Below are 21,406 nucleotides of genomic sequence, written 5' to 3'. Positions count from 1 at the left end.
GAGCGGCTAAAATTTAAGAGTCAGAAAGTCCTTGTGAATTTTTGCCACAGCTGGGCAGCAATACAATGAAATAAACTTCTTAAGCTAACATAATATACTCAAAATCTGATGCCACGTTCTCTTGTGGCTTAAATGATTACACTGGTTCTTCTCCACGTGCTAGTGGAATGTTCAGGCACAAACGCAAAATGAACAAGACACAAGGCTGAGAGAAAAGGAAGTAAACCAAGAAGTCTGTATAAGCCATAAACAGTTAGGTTCCATCCGATTTAAACTCTTTTTCCTTTATTACAAAGAAATAGTTCCAAGTAAAATCACCTTAGTTCCTAGCACATGACTCACTCTTTAGATGTGATACTACTTAGAAGTCAGAAAATCTTTTTCTAGCAAACAGGTGGTATCTTCCCCACCCTCTTCACTCCAATACGGTAACGGTCTTGGTTTTTCCTACTTTTAAGCTACTCAGAAAGAGTTACGAGAATTAAATGAGATGTATATAAAAGTAGTAAGTAAAAAAACACCAAACGTTACTGCAGTGTTATCACTTGTAATTACCTTTAGTTGTGCCATGTGCATCTTCTCGCTGAGCTGTAGCTGAGTCTGCAAGACGAGCTCTGGTAATTTCCTGGACCTGCTTAAAATAAAAGAGTACCTCTATCAGATGTTACAAACACAGCTTTCTATACTACATGGAAAACGCTGTCTTCTCACTTTTCGTGTTAATATCATATAATCCAGCCCTCAACGGTTGTTTAATTTAAATTTTCTCTTAAATGTCCATCTTCACCGAGAGTTGCCCAAGCAGAAAAGGTAAATATTTCTTAGAAGCAAAAATTGAAATATTTCAAATTGATGCTCACAATATCACCTTTCAGGTGGGCACTGCTTTGCACCACTATAATTTTCCTAGAAACTAAATGCACTGAATAGCCTTAAAGTTACATGGCATACTTTTCATATTTATTAAACACTTAAAAAAAAAACCTATATGGCCCTTAGGAATAACATTACCCATAGTCCTCTGCAAACTTCAGGAGTCCAGTGTACTCTGATAACAGTAAGGCAAAGCTATTTCTAGGAAACGTCAGATAAGCAGACTGGGAAAACAGCGGGAGGAAAAGGGACTGAACAGTGAATTGGGGCATGATTAAAGAAAATTCACTGATCACAATCAGTATGTTCTGCTTCACCAGAAGCAGAAGGTGGAAATGTCCAAATTTTTCAACTTATTTTGTGATAATTTTAGATTCATGTAAAAGTTTTGGAAACAGTACAGATTATACCTCAAACAGATCCTTCACTCAGCTTCTCCTTATGTCAACACTTAATCATATTAAAACTAAGAAATTAACTTTGGTATAGTATTTTAACTAATATATGAAACTTATTCTGACTTTATTCACTTTTCCTCTGATGTCTTATTTATGTTCCAGGACCCATTTCAAGATTTCACATAGCATTTTGTTTGCAAGTTTTGTAAGTCTCCTCCTATCTGTGATTTCCTCAGTCCTCCCTGGTCTTTCATAACACTTTTGCAGATTACCTACCAGTTATTTTTTAGAATATCCTCCAATTTTACAGTGTCTGATGTTTTCTCATGATTCGGCCCAGATTCTTCTCTACTGGGAAGAACCATACAGAGACTCTGTGTCCTCTCAGTGCATTACATCAGGGAACGTATGAGGTTGACAAGTACTACTAGTAGGTTAACCTTAATAACCTGGTTAAAGCAGTAGTTGCCAGGACTATGCATTTTATAGTTACTATCTTTATTATTTATTACTAAATAAATTTGTAGGGGGAGGACACTTGGAGATGATGCATACATTTCACGCCTGTTTATTTTATACCTACTAGTTCTAATACCTATCAGTGGACCTTTCCTACGGCAATTATTTATATGTTCCTCTAATTGCACAATTCGATTTTCCTCTCCAATGCTGTTCCTCTGACAATGTCCCAGTGAGGTAGGGAAGGGACACCTCATTACTTCCTGGTGAGGATAAAGTCCAAGCTCTTTAAGTGGTCTCCATTGACACAGTGGGGGTCTTAGTTACTGGCTGTTGGAGATGAATGTCCTGGCTCCCTACCTGACCATGTGTGGCACCACCCCAGCAGGCAGACTAGGGGGTCTTGTTACAGCATGGTGAGAGTGGAAGAGGTGAGGGAGGGGACCACATCTGTCTCCGGCACTGCCTGGCTTGTGTAGAGGGATTACTGTCCATGTAGCTAGGCTGTCTTTGCTTGTCTGCTCCTTTGGCTGCAAAGGGCAAGCTTTTGTTAGGACTTTATTTTCGTTTGTCTGTGCCCATTGGTGTTTCAAAGTTTCCAACTGTAGGTCCTAAATTGGGATATATACAGCAAAACAAAAACTCAAGAAATTCACCATCAGCCTTCTTGGGTCCTGAGATCCCTAAAGGGTCTGTGTTCTTTCCATCATTAAGAGTTATTTGTATTTTTTGTTTACAATACCCAGTTTTTAATTTTACTACATGGGAAGAATAGGGAAAAGTATTGTCTACTTCACCTTTCCAGAAGCATAAATCCTTTTTTTTTTTTTTTTTTGGCCTATTTTAAAATCGATTGTTGTTTTTCATTGCTGAGTTTTGAAAGTTCTTTATCTATCTAGATACAAATTCTTTGTCAGAGATTTTGGAGTATGAGCCTGCAAGAAGGTAGTAATACCTTCACTTTCTGAAGATCCCAAAGGTTTCATATTATCCACCAGCCCATCCTGTGCCTTTACCATTTATCAACTATTCTAGCTAAACTCTTCTTTCCAGTATACAACTGAATTACCCCCAGGTGAACAAGTTACCTTGTCTCCTCACTCCCTGGAGGCTCCATTTCTCATCAGATTTTGGGCCAGCTTTTTGTTCTGTAAACTCAGTTATTCAATGAGTTAAAATACCATGATTTGAAAGTTATCCTGACTAACCTTTTTTGGGAACTTTGTGTATCAACCAGACTGGACCACTGAGTGCCCAGACATTTGGTCAAATATTATCCTCGGTGTGTCTGTGAGGATGATTTTGAATGAGATTAACATGTGAATCATCAGACAGACAGAGTAAAGGAGATTGTGTTCCCTAATGTGGGTGGGCTCCATCCAATCAGTTGACGGCTTGAACAGAACAAAAAGGTTGACTCCCTGTTAGAAAGAACTCCTGCCTGACTGCACTGAGCTGGGACCCCAGTTTTTTCCTGTCTTTGGACTCAAACTAAAACACTGGCTCTTCCTGGGTCTCAAGGCTGCAGGTTTCCAACTACAACTATACATTGGCTTTCCTGGGTCTCCAGCTTTCCAGCTGCAGATCTTGGGACTTGACAGCTTCCATAACTCTGTGAGCCAATTTCGGATAATCAATCAATATTTCCCTTTATTTCTGTCTCTCTGTGTATGCATACACACACATACACACAAACACACACACACATATATACACATATATGTTCTATTTCTCTGAAAAGTCCTTATACATCTTTCATAAATGTCACCCTTCTTTCTGATTACTCCACCCATATTTTCAATATGAAGTCAAGCATACTAGTTACAAGATATAAACAGAAAACTGCTGCCAGTCAAGAAGTCCCACTCTTTTCACCAGTTTCTGCAGTTACTTCCATATAGTGTTTGTATCAAAACACTGACATCTGCCCATCTGCCTTATGATACTTACTGAACTAGGCAAGAATAGCTAAAACACCTAGTGAATCAGTAGCCTAGCAAACTCTTGTCAAATCCAGGGAAAGAATACTTCCTGAAAAGAGCTAAGAACTCTTCGTATGTATCAAATGTGTATAAGCAAGAGCTCCAATCACCCTTTTCTACAACATTTCAATCTTTTTCAAGTTCTTCAAACTTGTTAGGCTTACACATCCACATCCATACACACATATCCTTTATCTTAATAAAGTACCATGATGGCTAAATGTAACCTCTGGACAGTTTTGCATTATGATCTTGGTAGACCCAGTTCTCAAAACTGCAACCTAGCCGAGATTGGGAATAATGGAGGAATGACTTTCCTCCCAAGTCTTCCTCTATTCCATGCCTCAGGGTCAATAAACAGCAAAGTCTCATCTTCTAACATACATATATAATGGAATTGTTTCATTAACAGACTGTCACTGTTCTTACAGAATTATCTCTTGCCTAAAAGTTGGAGCACAAGGTGAGCAAAGACTTGGGGGCCATTTTCTTATGTATCTACAACTGGACCTCAAATGTCACTAACCTTCTGCAGGGTTAGGGCTAAATGGTGCAGTAACAAAGCACTGCTGCCTTTAGAATTGCTTTAGGATTACACGGTCTTCTTGATAAACATATATTAGTGTTATTTTCTTAGTTTAAAAATCATAAACTTGGGTATCATTTATCTGGTTATTTCTTAGGCCAAGCAAATTGGTAAAATGACCAAAATCTGTTTGCCTCATCTGTGTCCCAACCTTTAATCAAAACTCCTATTACCCAAATACCCTGTTACAGAAGAAAACCTTAATAAAATAATTCATACTGTGCTATGAATTACTAATAATATCCTGATATCCTCCCTTCAGGCAATATTTACCCCTTCAAAAAGCAGGGTCACATTTTGTCTTCTAGGGAAATAGATGAGAATGAGACATAACTTATTGAGAAGAGCATCTTTCCTAGCAGGAAAGATTTCTTGGTCCCTTTTCAAATATGCTGTGAAGGAAATTGCTCACAGTGAGATTAATACTAACTGGATTTTGGTCAAATTCAATGCTACTTAGGGCAAATTCCAGAGTTTTGTAATTTCAAGTGATCTCTGCCAGAAGTCTAACTACTTAGCCTTTGTTGTGGAACTTTTAAAAAACAGTTTAGAATGGCAGGCCTATGAAGAATTTATTTACTAAAGCCACCAAGAACCAACTTAGGTAAATACTATTCTTTTCTCATTGCTTATTAATTTGGAAAATTTAATGAAATCCTGGTACAGAAAGTGTGTTAAAAGTTGTTCACCATCCTCCCTGTGCTGCATATATTAGGTGCATCATTCAATTTAATCACAATAACTTGATAAAGAAGATACTATTTTCATTTATATAAGGTGAAACTAGGCCTTTAGGTATGGAATAACTTTTCCAATATTACAGAGTAAGAAATGGAGCTCAGTGTAAAATCTAGATTATCTTTCTCCAAGTGTGAGCTTTTCAACTGCACGCACATCTTCTAAAAAAAGAAACCTAAACATAAACAAAAATGGTTTTTTAAAAGGAACAAATATAAACTATATAAAACAACACCTCATAAGAAAGCAAAATCTGTTGGGACGCATACCTGAAAGTACATTGTGCTCTACAAATAAAACTGTGAAAATAAATCATGAGGGCTTATTTGAGGCATCTTAACAAGAGACACTAGTGAATGAAAAATAGAATACAGAATGCAAAAACACACTTTGGTTCATGAATTCATCAAGTTCAGGATAGCAGTTCCCCAAATGCCAAGAAAACTATTCTCAGTGTGTAAATGAAACATTTATGCCAAAACAGCAGGAGCCCATCAAGGCCGAAACAGTAGCAGCAGGGGCATCTGCAGCAACTGTATCCTTCCAGGCTGGAATGAAACTGAGCTATCAGGAAAGGAAACATGCTTCAGTGATATACGAAAGCTAGCCTAAGGATAGAAACCGAGAAACAATCTCCCAGAAGAACCCCACACAATCTAGGCCCATCAGGAACTGACTTCTTTGATACAACAGGCGTAGGATGGACAACAAATCATAGTTTTCTGTTCATTCACATTGATTTACAAGAAAAGAGATAAAGAATTATGAGAAAATTATCTAGTAGTACTTCTTTTTTCAAATTAGAACTTGCAAACCCGTAGGGAATTTTAATACACTAAACAGATGGCACAAAAAACAGGTACAAGATGATTGCTATCTAGAGAAATACTAATTAAAATGATAAAGTTAATTTAAAATTTTTGTTGTTTAATAGCTGATTTAAAAATTTAGATCATTTGCAAGCTTCGCATAAAAAAGCTTTTCCATTTTATCTGTGCAATATTTACCTTAATAAAATCTGGGTCTAGAAAACAAAATATAGTTTCTAATAAAGCTGATACTAATATATGCATTAATTAATTAGTTAAAACATGTTAGTATCTTAACTTTTCTTTATATGATGTGAGAACCATCAATAGTTGAATAACTGATTATATACATTGTCTTTTATCACAACTCTTTTTTGAATACTATTCAATTATTTTCTACATGTATGTTACTTGACTGAATTAAAGACAAAGAACACCAAGAGAAATAATCTAAAATAGTTCAACATTGCATTTCTAAAATACCCCAAATAAGAGTAGTTCTGAAGACTGAAAAATAAAATTGTGAGAATCATATAAAAGGTCAAAAGGTTTGGTGGGGTAGGGAGAGACATGACATTCTTACTTTCTGTGTTTTTAATGCCTTTCCTTTTTAAATTGTTAGTTTTACATCAGTATTCAGTAATAGACTGTTTCATTTAGTTAGTAAATATATATAATAGAAAGCCAATAAAAGAAATGTGAAAAACAGCTAATGGGTATTCAAGAGTGGTTAAACTTTAGTTTCTTAGTAGCCCTTGTGGTTTTAAGTCCAACTGTCTCTGATGTAAGACCTTGTTAATTTGCATTAAGATTCATCAGTAATAACGGAAGTTCAAATGGATAGTAGGGAATACCCAGGGAACAGATAAAAATAAACACCTGCCAGTTTTTTCAAGCTTTTCTGCCAAATAAGGGATTTTTCCCTAAAATACATTTACTAAGGTTTTGCCAAGCTTGAAGCATAATATGGTTTCTACTCCTTGCCTTGGAAGGAATTCCAGAACAAAATGCTTTATAAAATGATATTCATACTAAATAATTTTTAGAAAAACAGTATCATGGCCAAGGTATTTAGTATTAAAGGAAAATATATAAAATTCCAAAATGTTACTAATTTTTGCTCACAAAAAATCATACTAAGAGGAAATAAAATATTACAAAAGATTGAAAGTCCTAAGACCCTAATATTCACTTCAATTTTGTACTTTTTTCAAAAATACATGACAGAAGTCTAGGCTTCTTTAAATAGTACGAGCTGATAATAGTATCAATGAAAATATTATGTCAGAATAAGTCAACCATTGGAATGGGTAGTAACCAAGTAATAATAAAATCCAATGTATGAATATTGAGGCTTTTAGTCTATTAATGAATTTCACCAAAACATTATCTGGTAGTACCACTGTTTCTGTTTTAAACTGAAGACTGTCAAATTAAACAATTTCAGGATTTTATTTTCAAAGGTTATTAAGTTCTAGAGTGATAAGAAAAGCCAGGAAACCTGTCTGTAAACATGCCAAATGGCACCAGTACTAAAGCTGTGAGTCAAATCCACAACTTCCCATTGTCGACTTCTACTTTAAATTCTTAACAATTGACTTTCCATTAAATCACGCTCATTATAAAGCTTTAACTTGCCCCTGACAGACCTTCTACTATTGAATGCACAAAATAAAGTATCAGCCATCGTTAAAATCATCTTTCTACCTTTTAATGAAAAATTTTATTAGTTGGTAGAATTTCTCTATTTTCCAGAAATAAAGGACTCAAAAAACTTCCATTGTTCAAGCTGTCAGAGCTGCCAGACAGAAGCCTCATCAGTCACTGAATTGCCCTTGAGCGGCACAGTTTTATGATATTTCTAAAGAGTCTGTTTGCACCTGAAAATGTTCTCCCACTTGAGAAATGCACTCTGGAAGGAGACACATTTTCTCTGTATTCTATTCTCTGGCTTAAAAAAAAAGAAAAAGAAAAAAGGTATTTTTCTTTACTGCCTTTGTTTTCCACACACATGTTCAATAAACTGTTCTGTCAAGAGAAAGCAAAGGGCTCAATTCAATAAAAAATTGCAGTGATTATGCTATGCAATTTCGCTCCTGCTACTTTATCACAATTTGCCATTCAAGTGGACACTGCTGTGCTCCCGGCTTTAGAGGGGAGAAAAGTCCATCGAGTGCTGCAAGGTCATTTTATGTCAGAGACACAAGTCCAATGTGAGAGTGTGTCTGTGTCAGACTGTCAGCAGTTCTTGTATCATAAGCAAAAGTCAGGACTTCATGAGACACTAAGCAACCACAATGGATCATTATCAAGTAACACTTATTTACCTAATAATCTCAGGGTCTGGGTTAATCCCTGTTAAATAAGAATCTGCTCTCAAGCCTCAAAGGCACCATTTAACTAGTTATTGCTCTTTACTACTATTACACCTCAAGGCCATTCTAAGGGGTATGAAAAACTATAAAGGAGCTCAAGATTGGGAAAATGATCCACCTGGCTTGTTGTGCGCACAGAACTGAAAGGGAAAATAGTTACATACATACATACATATATGTATACACATATATATGTATATTAATATATATATTATATGAGCCTCTACAGTCCAGGATGATCAAGGTCTCCTTTCAACTAGGGTATTTTTTTCTGGAAACTATGTGACTTTAAAATTGATTTAATATTAACATAGTAAAGATTTCTACAAACATTTTTGTATATGTGCTACAAGTTGTAGCATGCCTGTAGCTGTTATAGGTCACTATAAAGAATATTAAGATTTTTTACTTTTTTTATTTACAGTAAGTCATCAAAATCTGGTATGTGTTTTACACTTACAGCACATCAATGCAGACTACTCATATTTCAATGGCTCAACATCCACGTTTGGCTAATTGCTATCATTTGAAAGAGACCACTCTGGAATCTTACAGATAAAGCTATACACCAACAAAAATAATTATAAATATAGCAATATCTCCAAAATGCTCTTGGAATTCCAAAAAAGTGGAAAATATCTATCTGGAGGATCAAGGACAGTTCATGACTACATATACTCTACTACAATTAGTGTCTACCTGATATTAGTTTTAACAGCAAAGTCTGTAAGAAATTTGACTTGTTTCTATGTTAAAAATACATAAATGAATTTATTTGTCTTCTTCTTGATGATGGCTATTCTGACAGGTGTGAGATGATATCTCATCGTGATTTTGATTTGCATTTCCCTGATATTAATGATGTTGAGCAACTTTTCATGTTCCTGTTGGCTATCTGCATTTTTTTTCTTTTGGAAAAATGTCTGCTCAGTTATTCTGCCCATATTTTAAATGTGTTGGCTGGTTGTTTGCTTTTTAATTCAAGGACAGTTAATTTAAAATGTTGTGTTAGTTTCTAGTGTACAGCATGGATGGACTTGGAGGGCATTATGCTAAGTGAAATAAGTCAGACAGAGAAAGACAAATACTGTAAGTTATCAGTTACATGTGGAATCTTAAAAAATACAACCAACTAGTGACTATAACAAAAAAGAAACAGACTCAAATGTAGAGAAGGAACTAGTAGGAGAGGAGGGGGGAGGGGCAAGATGCAGGTGGAGAATTAAGAGGTACAAACTATCAGGTATAAAATAAGCTACAAGAATATATTGTACAAAATGGGGAATAAAGCCAATATTTTATAATAACTATAAATGGAGAATAACCTTTAAAAATCATGAATTACTATATAGTATATCTGTAACATATAATATTGTACATCAACTATACTTCAACTTAAAAAATATATTATAAAATGAATGAATAAAAAATACTAAATTTTAAAAATACATAAAAACTTGAGGTACAAAGTAGAGTGTATATGAGAAAAAGAATGTATTTTTGGTATGCCTGGAGGTGACTTTAAGAGGACAGTCAAATATACAGAAGGCAGCTTGAAGGTTTTTATTCCTTAATAAGCGAAACATAATGGTGAAATAAGTAGTAGTGATCGTGTCTGGAGGAAAAAGGTGAGTAAATGGGGGAAAAAGGCATGGAACATTCAGAATTAGCAGGGCTTTGAAGTCCAAGCAAAGTTTACTGCCAAAATGATTCTGACATCATCTTGATCCTGTGCAAGCAGGAAAATAAGGTCACCAATCAAGTTAGAAACGGCGGAGAAAGGAAAATTAATGAAATAAGCAAAAAATAAGAGAACTGGAGTTTGGAAATATTACAGATGAAAAACAGGAAAATAAATAAGTGAATATTATCTTCAACAAGACTCTGGAGGTGTAGAATTGAATTTCAGAACAGATATCATGACTAGATTGCCCAACGGGGAGTTGTACAGAAAGAAGTAGATGTTACAATTATGAAAGCTGATGAGATAGATAAATGAGATATAAGATGATGAAAAAAATAACAGAATCATCAAGAATGTCATACCACAAATTCTGCAAGATTAGAAGAGAGGGAAGACAAAGCAGAAAGCTAAAAATCAAAATGCTATTTATCTTGGAAGCTCTACTATGATGCGTCAGAGGTTCGCAAAATCTTAAGACAGGGACTTCCAAGGAACATGATAAGTGGTTCCCCTGCCTCCACTGCTACACACCATGACAACATCATGGAAATATTCAACGAAACATAAAAAGAAATATCGGAAAATATAGAAGGATGTTTCATATTGCTCCACTTAGACTCAGATTTCATAACCTGGAAAAACCAAACACTGAAGAATTCCACTGATGACCTGAAATAGATTGAACCACACAAATGAGAAATTTGGGTAGAATTAAACTCTAGATAAATTTTCATTTTGCATGTATTCCATTAGGTCATTGAGCCCCCTCAACCACCCACCCCCCAAAAAACAGACTGAGGCTGGAAGAGCAAAGGAAAAGAAATAGGATTTTACTTAAGAAGGTATGGATAAAGGAGAATCCTATTTAAAGCCAGAATATGATTGAGAGCTGTGTAAATTAAGCTGATCTCCTCTGTACAACTAAAACATTTGGCCTGCACAAAAACAGTCTGAAACTGTGGGACACTGACAATTAATTAACCATTCTTTCTGAGAAACACTGAATCTGCACAGTTCTTACCTCAAAGATGATAAAACCATAAAAAATGCAAACGAAAACCCTGCAATACTTGCAGAATAAAGCCACTAAGAATTGTATCTGGAAGATCCAGAATCCACACATCTTTCACATGGAAATTTCAGGAATGAGGAAAAGAAATGATGGAAGATGCAAGACAAATAGTAAGCTGAGAAAAGTCGCGAATACGTATGTAGCTGAACCAATTTTTATTATATACAATGAAAATACTGGACAAGAACATTTGTGTCAAGAGAGGAGTGATCACTATTACCACACTCTATAGTACTTAGATTCTTTGAAAAATAAGAAAGATGTTGACTGAACATAAACCTAGGTTAGCAAGGTTTCAACAGTAACGTCTGAAAGAATAAAAATAAACTTGTAACTTCAAAATCTGTTAAGAAAAAAAATGGAATGGTTGGGAAAATATATTCAATTAATAAAAAACAAAGGTTGGGTCAAATTAAAAAAGCTCCAAGGTATCAGTGAGGTTGGGACAAAATGACATCTTATACTTTCAGTGCAGCCATTAATTGTTTAAAGCTTTGTATACTCAAGTCGTGAGACTGGGAAAGTTCTGATTTTTATATTATGTTTAGGTGAATTTCTACTCTTGAGATACTTTAAAACTTTTCATACAGTTAATATATATTTGCTTAACTAAAGGAATTATAAAAATATACAGTAATTTGTAGTCATCACTTACAGGATTAACAGGTGCCAAGTTTCTGGTTAGTATATCAACAGTAAAGTATCAATATCGCTTAAAATAGATGTTTCCTTTGCTCTTTACAACAATGTATAATAAGGATTTTTATCACGGAATAAGAAAGACTTATTTAAAATGTTTCTGCTGGCTTATTTATAATGGCAAATGCTATTAACAAATTAAATGTGCAAATATAAAGATCTGGTTAAATAAACTGTAGATCATCTTTATGAATAAACAGTATGTACGCTTTAAAAATAATTTATCACAGAATGTTATCACTGGCATGAGAAAATGTTTAATATATGTTAAATGAAACTTTCTTAAGAATATGGACTACATAACACGTTGCTAAAGACATACACCATAAGGTAAAAAAGTGACTCTTGTCACTTTTATGTGGTAAGAATTCTCTATTTTCCAAATATTCTATAATAATCATGTATTGTAATCATGTAATGAGAATTACAAAATGGAATAATTCATAATCTGCTGTACAATATTATATGTCACTGTGCAAACAATATTGTTAGTAAATAAAATTTCTCATTTTCACATTATCATCCAATATCCATGGTTTAAAAATCATCAGACTTCACGTAATATGGTACTCTAGTGAAATAACCCATAATGTGTGTTATAATCCACACAAATCAACCATCAAACTGACTGTTTCACAGGATCCAAGCTTCAGCTAATTAACAATGTAAGTGAATGTGTCACAGATAAGGAGCCATTTATATGATACACTGTAGTCAAAGACTTCTCAACTGCTCTTTGTGTGGTATTTATTGTGTGTGTGAATTCTTAGATGAAATTCTCAGAACTATTTTTTCATCCTCTGTGTTTCAATGAACATCCTAAAAAATTACACAGGATAAATATGTACATAATCCATTTCAAAATCAGTTTGCTTTTAACACTCTCTGTCTTGTATCTTATAAAGTAACAAAGAATAATGTGACCGTTTTAGGAAAGAAAAGAATATATAGTTTCAAAAATATTCGGGGCTCTAATTTTAGTTCTGGAATTTTAGGATATAAAAGTAACTCAGTTTTTGGTAATATTAGTAGGAACAAATTAGAAAATAAATCTTCATAGCTTGAAATTTTGCTTGCCACTAGGCCATGCATAGTCTGTATGTATCAGTTATACTGGCTGATAGTACTTGATTAAATAAAAATATTCAGAATTGTTTTATATTTAAGTTGGATACTTTAATAGTACCTTACGGAACATAAAACAATGCCATTCTTTTCCTTTATGTAAAGGGTAGATACCATTGTTTGAGAGATTTCTTACTGTTTTTAACTACCCAGGTCCTGTTCAAAGAAACTTGTAGAGGCAGAAAACCAATGACTGAAAAAGGAAAATACAAAATTAAAAATGTCATGCATTGATGCTTATAGAGGGAGAATTCTTACAAACTGAGAGATCAACCAGCTGTTCAAATAAATAATGTATGTTGCAGCTGGCTCTGACATGGGCCTGAGTGTCCAACAGTAGCAGATGTCCCAGTTCTATAAATGTGCTAGAAGAAGGTTCTAAATGGAGATGGAAACAAATTGTGATGCAAACCTACAAGTGAGCATTTGACTACAGAAATGATATTCAATATATATTTTTCTAAAAATTTCTGTAAACATCAGAGTAAAATGTTTTTTGACTAAAAGATATTAAAAATATCCCAGAGCCTTCAAAAGAATCAACTGACCTCTACACTGATTTTTTGTTTTAGATAAGCAAGTGAACGTATTTTTTTTTTCAATTAAAAATGTGTTTAGAACCCAAAGTAACAGTAATTCAGACAACTGACATGGATCTATCTACAGTCACACTCGGTGATTTAATGAGGACCTGTTTGAACCTAGAACTGCTTATAAAGTAAATGCCAAGACAAACCTCAAACCAAATTAACAAAAACATTAAAATATGATAGAAGTGCTGTTCTCAAAAATATCCACCGAATAGGGCAAAGAGATTTTACTAAATAACGATATTTCAACTCCAACAAGTGAAGGGTGCATTGGAAACACAGTAGCTGCTCAGTAGCACAGACGAGTAATGGCATGATGAGTAAGGGAGAAGGGTTCTTACACAGGAATGATCGTCAAATTGGTGTGAAGTCTTGACAAACACTTCCTAAGGAAGCAACATAATGGAAGGGGAAAGTGTTCTAGGAAGAAGGAATAACATGTGCAAGGTCACGTATATCTGAAGCAGCATAACAGAGTTGGAATGACTGAAATACAAAGTAGAAAGTGGAAGCAATAGTCTGGGAAGGAAGACAGAACAGGTCATAAAGGACCTTGTAAGCTAGACTAAGATTTAGATTCTATTCTATAAGCAATAGAAATCTATTTAAATTTTCTTGAGAGAACAACAAGTACTGGATTTTTCACATTAGGAAGGCAAAATTCCTCCATTTCATTGTACTTAGAGTAAAAAAGAGGGTGAACACACTCAAGGCAGAGATGGGAAGACACTGAAGCCATTCATATAGAAGAGATGAAGATTTGAGATAATACAATGAGGATGGAGACCATTTCCTAGTCAAAACCAACGTTTGCTTCATCATTGACCTAAATAAGACCCACACTCTTGGTTTGAGCATCAAGTTCTCAAAAATGTGAACCATCTTCTGTTTTAACCTATTAAACTATTTCCAACCATATTCTCATACCAACTCCATTTCAGTGCACTGGATCAATAAGATGTAGTCTTCCCCATCTGTCTCCTAAACTCATCTTTATCTAGCAAAGTTAATTACAGGTCTTCTTTGATTCCTTCAAGATCACTTCAGTTTCTTCCTCTGTAATACCTAGAAAAATATCTTTCCACATGGTGGAGTTTCAGTAAATGTTCAGTGAATTTAATTGACTCTCCTGCCTCAGTATACGAGGAAACAAACTCAGAACAGTTCACTGGTTTATCCAATATAAAACAGCTAGTTCAAGGCAAAATCAGAGATAGAATGAAACTAACACTTTTGAGCTGTCAGGCTACTTTTTTTTTGACCAAACTATGAAACTTTTTAATAGTCAAATTGCCTACCTAGATATTCCTCCAGCATTACAAACTCAATAGAGTCTTACCCAAATTAATTGACTTCTCAACTATTTCGTATCTTCCAGCACTCTTGCCAGTATCTGTTAATTAAATCACCAATGGCATAGTCATCTAGATTTAAAACTTCACTCAGCTGCAATTCATCCACCCGAACACACGACTTCAATTACTCCCCAAGCTCTGTCAATTTTACCTCTGCGGTGCCTCTTTGTTCCGTTTTACTATATGCTTGACTTTGAAGTAAGGCCTTAACTACCCTCCCTATTGCCACCAAAAAACTTTTTCATCCAATTCATTCTACGTACCAAGACAAATTAATCTTCAAAGTACAATATTGGCCATGCCACTGCAATGGTAAAATAAGTTTCAATGCAACACTATTTTGAAGTGTTTATTTAGCTAATACAATTAGCTGAATAAATTAAATATTTGAAAGTATATATTGAAAAGAACATATTTTCTTTGGAGATAATACCATTGAAATGAAATACCTCATTTTCAACCACAATAACTTTCAAAATTATAAAATACCTAAAAATTATAAATATGTCTTCATACTGAAAATAAACTTAGTGAAAATGAACTACATAAAACTATACAATAATGCTGGAAGTCAGAATCAGGAGAACAGAAAGCCTTAAGTGGAAATAAATTCCATTTTCTTGAAACAATATAATAAAGCCATATGATTGAAAATTAACATATTATAAAATTTTTATGTCTCCCCCTCTTGTTTTTTATTGCTTTTGTTTTGGGAACCAGAAAGTAATTCAAAAATGGATACAGAAGAACATATGTCCCAAAAAGCTGAGAAGTGTTTGGAGAATAATCTATAGTATAAATAAAATGTTGTACCAGTGTAGTACTTTACTATTGATTGTTGTGCTTCAAATTACGACATTAGGTGCTTAAAACAACATCCACCTATTACAGTTCTTCAGATCAGAAGTTCAGCACTGAATAGGTGGGTTCTCTGCTTGAGGTATAACACATCTAAAATCCAAGGGTCAGCTGGTAGCATCCTCATCCAAAACTTGGGACCTTCTGGATGATGGTGCAAGAGATAACATTCATGTATGCTGCTACGTCTCACTGAGAAACACTTCACCTGGCTCTTTTAACAAGGCTAGACATGGAAATGAGTATGTAGCACAGGCAGAGGCAAAATCTCACATGGGGAAGTGTGTCTGTTGCCAGGGCCCAGGCCACCGCATGACGATAAAATAAGCACAAAAATAGTGGCCACACCATTAGTTTATTTGTTTCGCACCCTTACTTTAACTCTTAAAATATTTTCATAATTTTAACAACCTTCATGTCACCTCGGTTCAGTGCAATAATATTAAAATATCTCCTTTTGGGACTCTTCACAAAGAAAGACACTGCCACCTCTGCAGTCCCACCCATTCTGAAGATAGCACTGGGTTCAGAATACATTATCCTAAACATATAGTTTTCCTCATTACACAATCTTATTTTATGTAATCCAAGGCATTTTCTGAAAAACTGCTATTTGTCTAACCTACATACCTAAACATAGTTTTCCTCTACATTTTCCTCTAAAAAGAGCATAATATGTATTTCATTTCAAATATATCTTAACATAAATGCAGTTATGCATAAACAATATTAACAACATATTGTAAAATTTGCAGCTGGTGGACAGAAACATTTGAAAAAGCAACTTTAATACTACAATTTTAAATGTGAAGAGCAATCATTTTTAAAACCTAGAGAAAAACTCACTAAGGCTATTAAAGTATAAATGAGTCATTATTACAGCTATCTCTCTAGAAAATAATCAATTAACAGGTTATCATCTGTAAATTGTGGCATGAAATAATTGTTTAAAAATAAATCACTAGCTGATGTTCTCTCTAATCACATTCAACGAAGGATTGGTTCTCTGTTCCCCAAATGGTCAAATCATCTTAGGAGTGAGTATAGGGAGATCCCTTTGTAAATCTGACTCAGAGCAAATTTATCTAAACCAAGAATACATTTATGGCTGCAGAGTATTTCCATTTAATCCTCTTGTTCTTCTAATCTACATCCTTGGAATTAAAATGAGAAGCTTTTGCACTTTAATGAATGCACAAATACAGTATCAATATTTACTCAACAATATTGTTGAAATTTCCCAGTGCAAAAAGAAAATGGCCAAACTCATTTCCACTGACAATCGCTCAACATGGACTCAGTTAGCTCCCACCAGTGTTTTCATATCCTTGAGAAACACAATAGTTTGGATGATTCCATGTCTCTGCATATACATATTTTTTTTCTAACTCTGATAAGAAATAATGTGTTAAATTTGTTATTAAAAATAATCAGCCAGGCTGAAACCAGAAAATTCTTATGATAAGAAGAAAAAGCACAACTTCCTAAAAAGGATGTTTCCTTGATATGTGTGTCAAAATATTTTATAAATGTCACAGGTAAGAGAAAGCTAAGCTCACTTTAGATGACCGTTAAGTGTTTGCATACATTTTTGGGATTGGAAATATTAAACAGAATTTTATTAACAGTTCAACACATTTGTCTTTTTCTTTAAAATAGCTGGAATAGGTATGAATTTTAGTATGTTTCTGGGGTTTTTGGCTTTGTGTATTTTTTAATTGTTTGCTTGCTTATCTGCAAAAAGATCCAAAGTTCTCTTCTGTTCTTTAGGATATTACTCTACTTATATAAAGGTCTTATAAATAACAACTATTCTTCACATTTAAAACCACAGCACTAAAGTTGCATTTTTAAATGTTGCTGTCCACCAGCACCAAATTTTACAATATTTTGTTAATATTGTGTAAGCATAATTGCATTTATTTTAAGATATATTTGGAATGAAATACATACTATGCTCTTTCTTTTAAAGGAAAAATAATAAATTTTCTAGTCTATCCATCAGTACCACACCTCTGATTTCCTTCAATTAAAAAAAAAGTAAATTTAGGGTTTTTTTTTTTAATGCAAAAAACTGAAAAAGAGCTTCTTATAACAGCAAAACCCTTATGTTTCTTGTCTGTTTTCCTGAGTGCAGGAGCCTTTTTTTATAATAAAGAGTAAGAGAAATTTATCTTATGCCAAACCAAGTAAGGTAACTTGAAGGTTTACTGAGCCTAATACTTGCTTAAATTAATATTCTGAGTCTTAACATATATCCATGGGTACAAGAGAAAAAAAATCTCATAATTATTAAGTCTGAAGTAAATACAGAAATTTATTCAGTACATTGGCATTTTGGGGTCTAGAGATAACTAGCATTATTTTTGGTAAGTCCACCTCACTTCTAAGTTTTAATCAAAAAATAAATCAAATTCTTAATAAATTTAAAAGGATCAAAATCATATTAACCATCTTTTAGAAACACAATGGTATGAAACCAGAAAATAGTTACACAAAATCACTGCAAAATTCACAACTATGTGGAGATTAAGAAGACAGTAGACCATGATCAAGTAGTATTTATTCCAGGGATACAAAGATGATTCAACATACACAAATCAGTCAATGTGATACACCACATTAACAAAATGAAAGATAAGTGTTGTATGATCATCTCAACAGATGCAGAAAAAGTGACAAAATTCAACTTATGATAAGAATTCTGAACTAAATGGGTATAGAGGGAACTTTCCTCAAAATATTAAGGCCATCTATGACAAGTCCACAGCTAATCTCATACTCAACAGTGTAAAGCGCAAAGCTTTTCCTCTAAGATCAGGAACAAGACAAGGACGTTCACTATCACCACTTTTATTCAGCATACTATTGGAAGTCCTAGCTAGACAGCAGTTGGGCAAGAAAAAGAAATACAAGCTATCCAAGTTGGAAAAAAGTAAAACTATCACCAAGTATAGATGACATGTTACTACATATAGAGAACCATAAAACTTTGACACACACACACACACAAAACTGTTAGAATAAATGAATTCAGTAAAGTTGCAGGACATAAAGTAAATACACAGGAATCTCTTGCACTTCTATACACTATCAAAAATTAAGAAAACAACCCCATTTAGAATTGCTTCAGATTTATATCAGAAAGAATAAAGTATCTAGGAATAAACTTAAGAAAGGTGGTGAAGGACCTGGACATCGAAATCTATAAAACAAAAGTAATTGAAGTATTTAACAAAAGTAATTGAAGATGACACAAATAAACAAAGATATTCCATGCTCATGGATTTAAAGAAACAGTATTATTAAAATGTTCATACTACCCAAGGCAATCTGAAGATTTAATTCAATTCCTCTCAATATTCCAATGTGTTTTTCACAGAACTCAAATAATTCTAAAGTATGTGTGAAAGCACACACACAAAAAACCTAGAGCCAAAGCAATCCTGACAAAAAAGAACAAAGCTGGATGCCTCCTGTTTCCTCATTTCAAACTACAGTACAAAGCTATAGTATTAAAATGGCAAGCAATTGGCATAAACACAAATACACAAAACAATGGAACAGAATAGAGTCCAGAAATAAACCCATGTGTGTATGTATGTGTGTGTGTGTGTATATATATATATATATATATATATATATATATGTATGTATATATATATATGTATGTGTGTGTGTATATGTGTGTATATATATATATATATGTATACACACTAATTTATGACAAAGGAACCAAGAATATACAATGGGGAAAGGATAGTGTCTTCAGTAAATGGTATTGGGAAAACTGGACTGACACATAAAAAAGAAAGGAACTCAGACACTGTCTTACAGAACACAAAAACATCATAACAAAACGAATTAAAGTTTTGAACGTAAGACCTAAAACCACAAAACTCCTAGAAGAAAATGTAGATGGTAAGCTCTCTGACACAGATCTTGGAGATGATTCTTTGAATATGACACCAAAAGCGAAGCAAAAATAAACAAATGGGGCTACATCAAACAAAAAAATTCCATGCAGCAAAGGAAATCATCAACAAAATGAAAAAGTAATCTACTCAGTAGGAAAAAATATTTATAAATCATGTGTCTGATAAGGAGCCAATATCCAAAATATATAAAGAACTCACACAACAACAACAAAAAAAAAAATCTAATTTAAAAATAAGCAGAAGATCTGAATATACATTTTTCCAAAGAAGATATACAGATGGTCAACAAGGACATGAAAATATGCTCAAGATCACTAATCATCAGGGGAATATACATCAAAACCACAGTATCATCTCATACCTGCTAGAATGGTTAGTAGTAAAAAGACAAGAAATAACAAATGTTGGTGAGGATGTGGAGAAAAGGAAACTCTGGTTCACTGTTGGTAGAAATGTAAACTGGTACAGCCACCACAGAAAACAGTGAAGAGGTTCCTTAAAATATTAAAAATACAACTAACATATGATCCAGCATTCCACTCCTGGCTATTTATCCAAAGAAAATGAAAACATTAACTAGAAAAGACATAGGCATCTCCATGTTCACTGCATCATTATTTACAACAGCTAAGAAATGCAAAAAACTTAAGTAGCCATTGATGGATGAGTGGATAAAGACATTCTGGTGTATATGTGGGTGTGGGTGTGTGAGATGAAATATTATGCAGCCATAAACAAGAAGGAAATCTTGCCATGTGTGACAATATGGATGAACTGTGAAGTGATTACGCTGAGTAAAGTCAGACAATGAAAGATAAACACAGTATTCTCTTCTTTATATGTGAAATCTACAAGAAAAACAAACAAACCAAGTTCACACATACAGAAAACAGACTGGGAGTTGCCAGACGTTGGAACTGGGGAGTGGGAGAGAAGGTGGTCAAAAGGTAAAAGGGGGAAAAAAAAAAACTTCTGGGGAAAAAATGAAATACAGAGAATAGACATATAATGATCATTCATATCACATTAATGCCAGATGGGAAAAAAAAATTTTTAATGAAAAATCCACTCCTCTATACAGTCTGACTTTTTCCTTTTCTAAAATAATTCAGTATATTAGTAGAAAACCTGGTGAAATTCGAATGAAATCTGTAATTTAATAACAATAAAGTTAATGTTAGTATTCTAAATAAACAATATCATCAACAGAGACAAAAATAGATGGTACCTTTTGATCTCTTCCAACAGAAGCATTATATAAACCTGTACTGAGCTACTGACCACAGGCATTTAATAAGTATCTATCAGATTAATGATTGGAAGAAAAAAATTAATGACTGAATTATGCAATTAGATCAACTACTGCTGCTTCTAGCATCTTCCACATGTCCATCACTAAGGGGCATTTTCATCAGCAGCACTCCGAGTAAGGGGATGTTACTGGTCAGCTCCGTGAGTTCTGCTGTAGCAAGATCCACTAACTAGAATATCTACAGATGGGGTTTCCAAATCTGTCTCTTTAAATGCTCCTGAGGAGACTCACGTGAAGACATATTAGAGATTTCTGTACTTAGGGTACAAAAATAATACTGGTCCCAGAAAATGTCCCTTCTCACCTTGCTTTATTGTCTGAGTCATAGAAGCAAAAGATCTCATAAATGAGATGGACATTTGGCAGTCCAAAAAAAAAAAAAAAACCAAAAACACAGCAAATTATTTTTCCTGGAGTTTTATGTTTTTTTTTTATTAAGTGTCTCTCTATCTCTCAAAGAAAAATCCATACAGCTGACATTATCTCTTCAGTAACTAACACACATGAAAGAAAATGAAATATGTTTATAAATGTTAATATGAGAAAACTGAGT

At 33.9% G+C, this 21,406-nt stretch overlaps 1 protein-coding gene across 7 annotated transcripts in view; it reads right to left on the bottom strand.

The window, feature by feature from the left end:
* Window positions 1-21,406, bottom strand: part of THSD7A (thrombospondin type 1 domain containing 7A) — a 555,025-nt gene that overhangs the window by 417,741 nt on the left and 115,878 nt on the right. For 6 of the 7 annotated variants that reach the window (XR_010381671.1, XM_031454966.2, XM_064487541.1 and 3 more), the window contains exon 3: window positions 556-631. The gene's annotated coding sequence lies outside the window, so the exon portion shown is untranslated. Of the gene's footprint in view, window positions 1-555; window positions 635-21,406 lie in introns of all 7 variants that reach the window. The other variant, XM_064487540.1, reaches the window with a different exon arrangement.

The sequence above is a fragment of the Camelus dromedarius genome, chromosome 7, assembly GCF_036321535.1.
Source record: "Camelus dromedarius isolate mCamDro1 chromosome 7, mCamDro1.pat, whole genome shotgun sequence".
Taxonomy (NCBI): domain Eukaryota; kingdom Metazoa; phylum Chordata; class Mammalia; order Artiodactyla; family Camelidae; genus Camelus; species Camelus dromedarius.
Note: the sequence above shows the minus strand (reverse complement) of the source record. Positions and strands in the feature narration are given on the sequence as shown.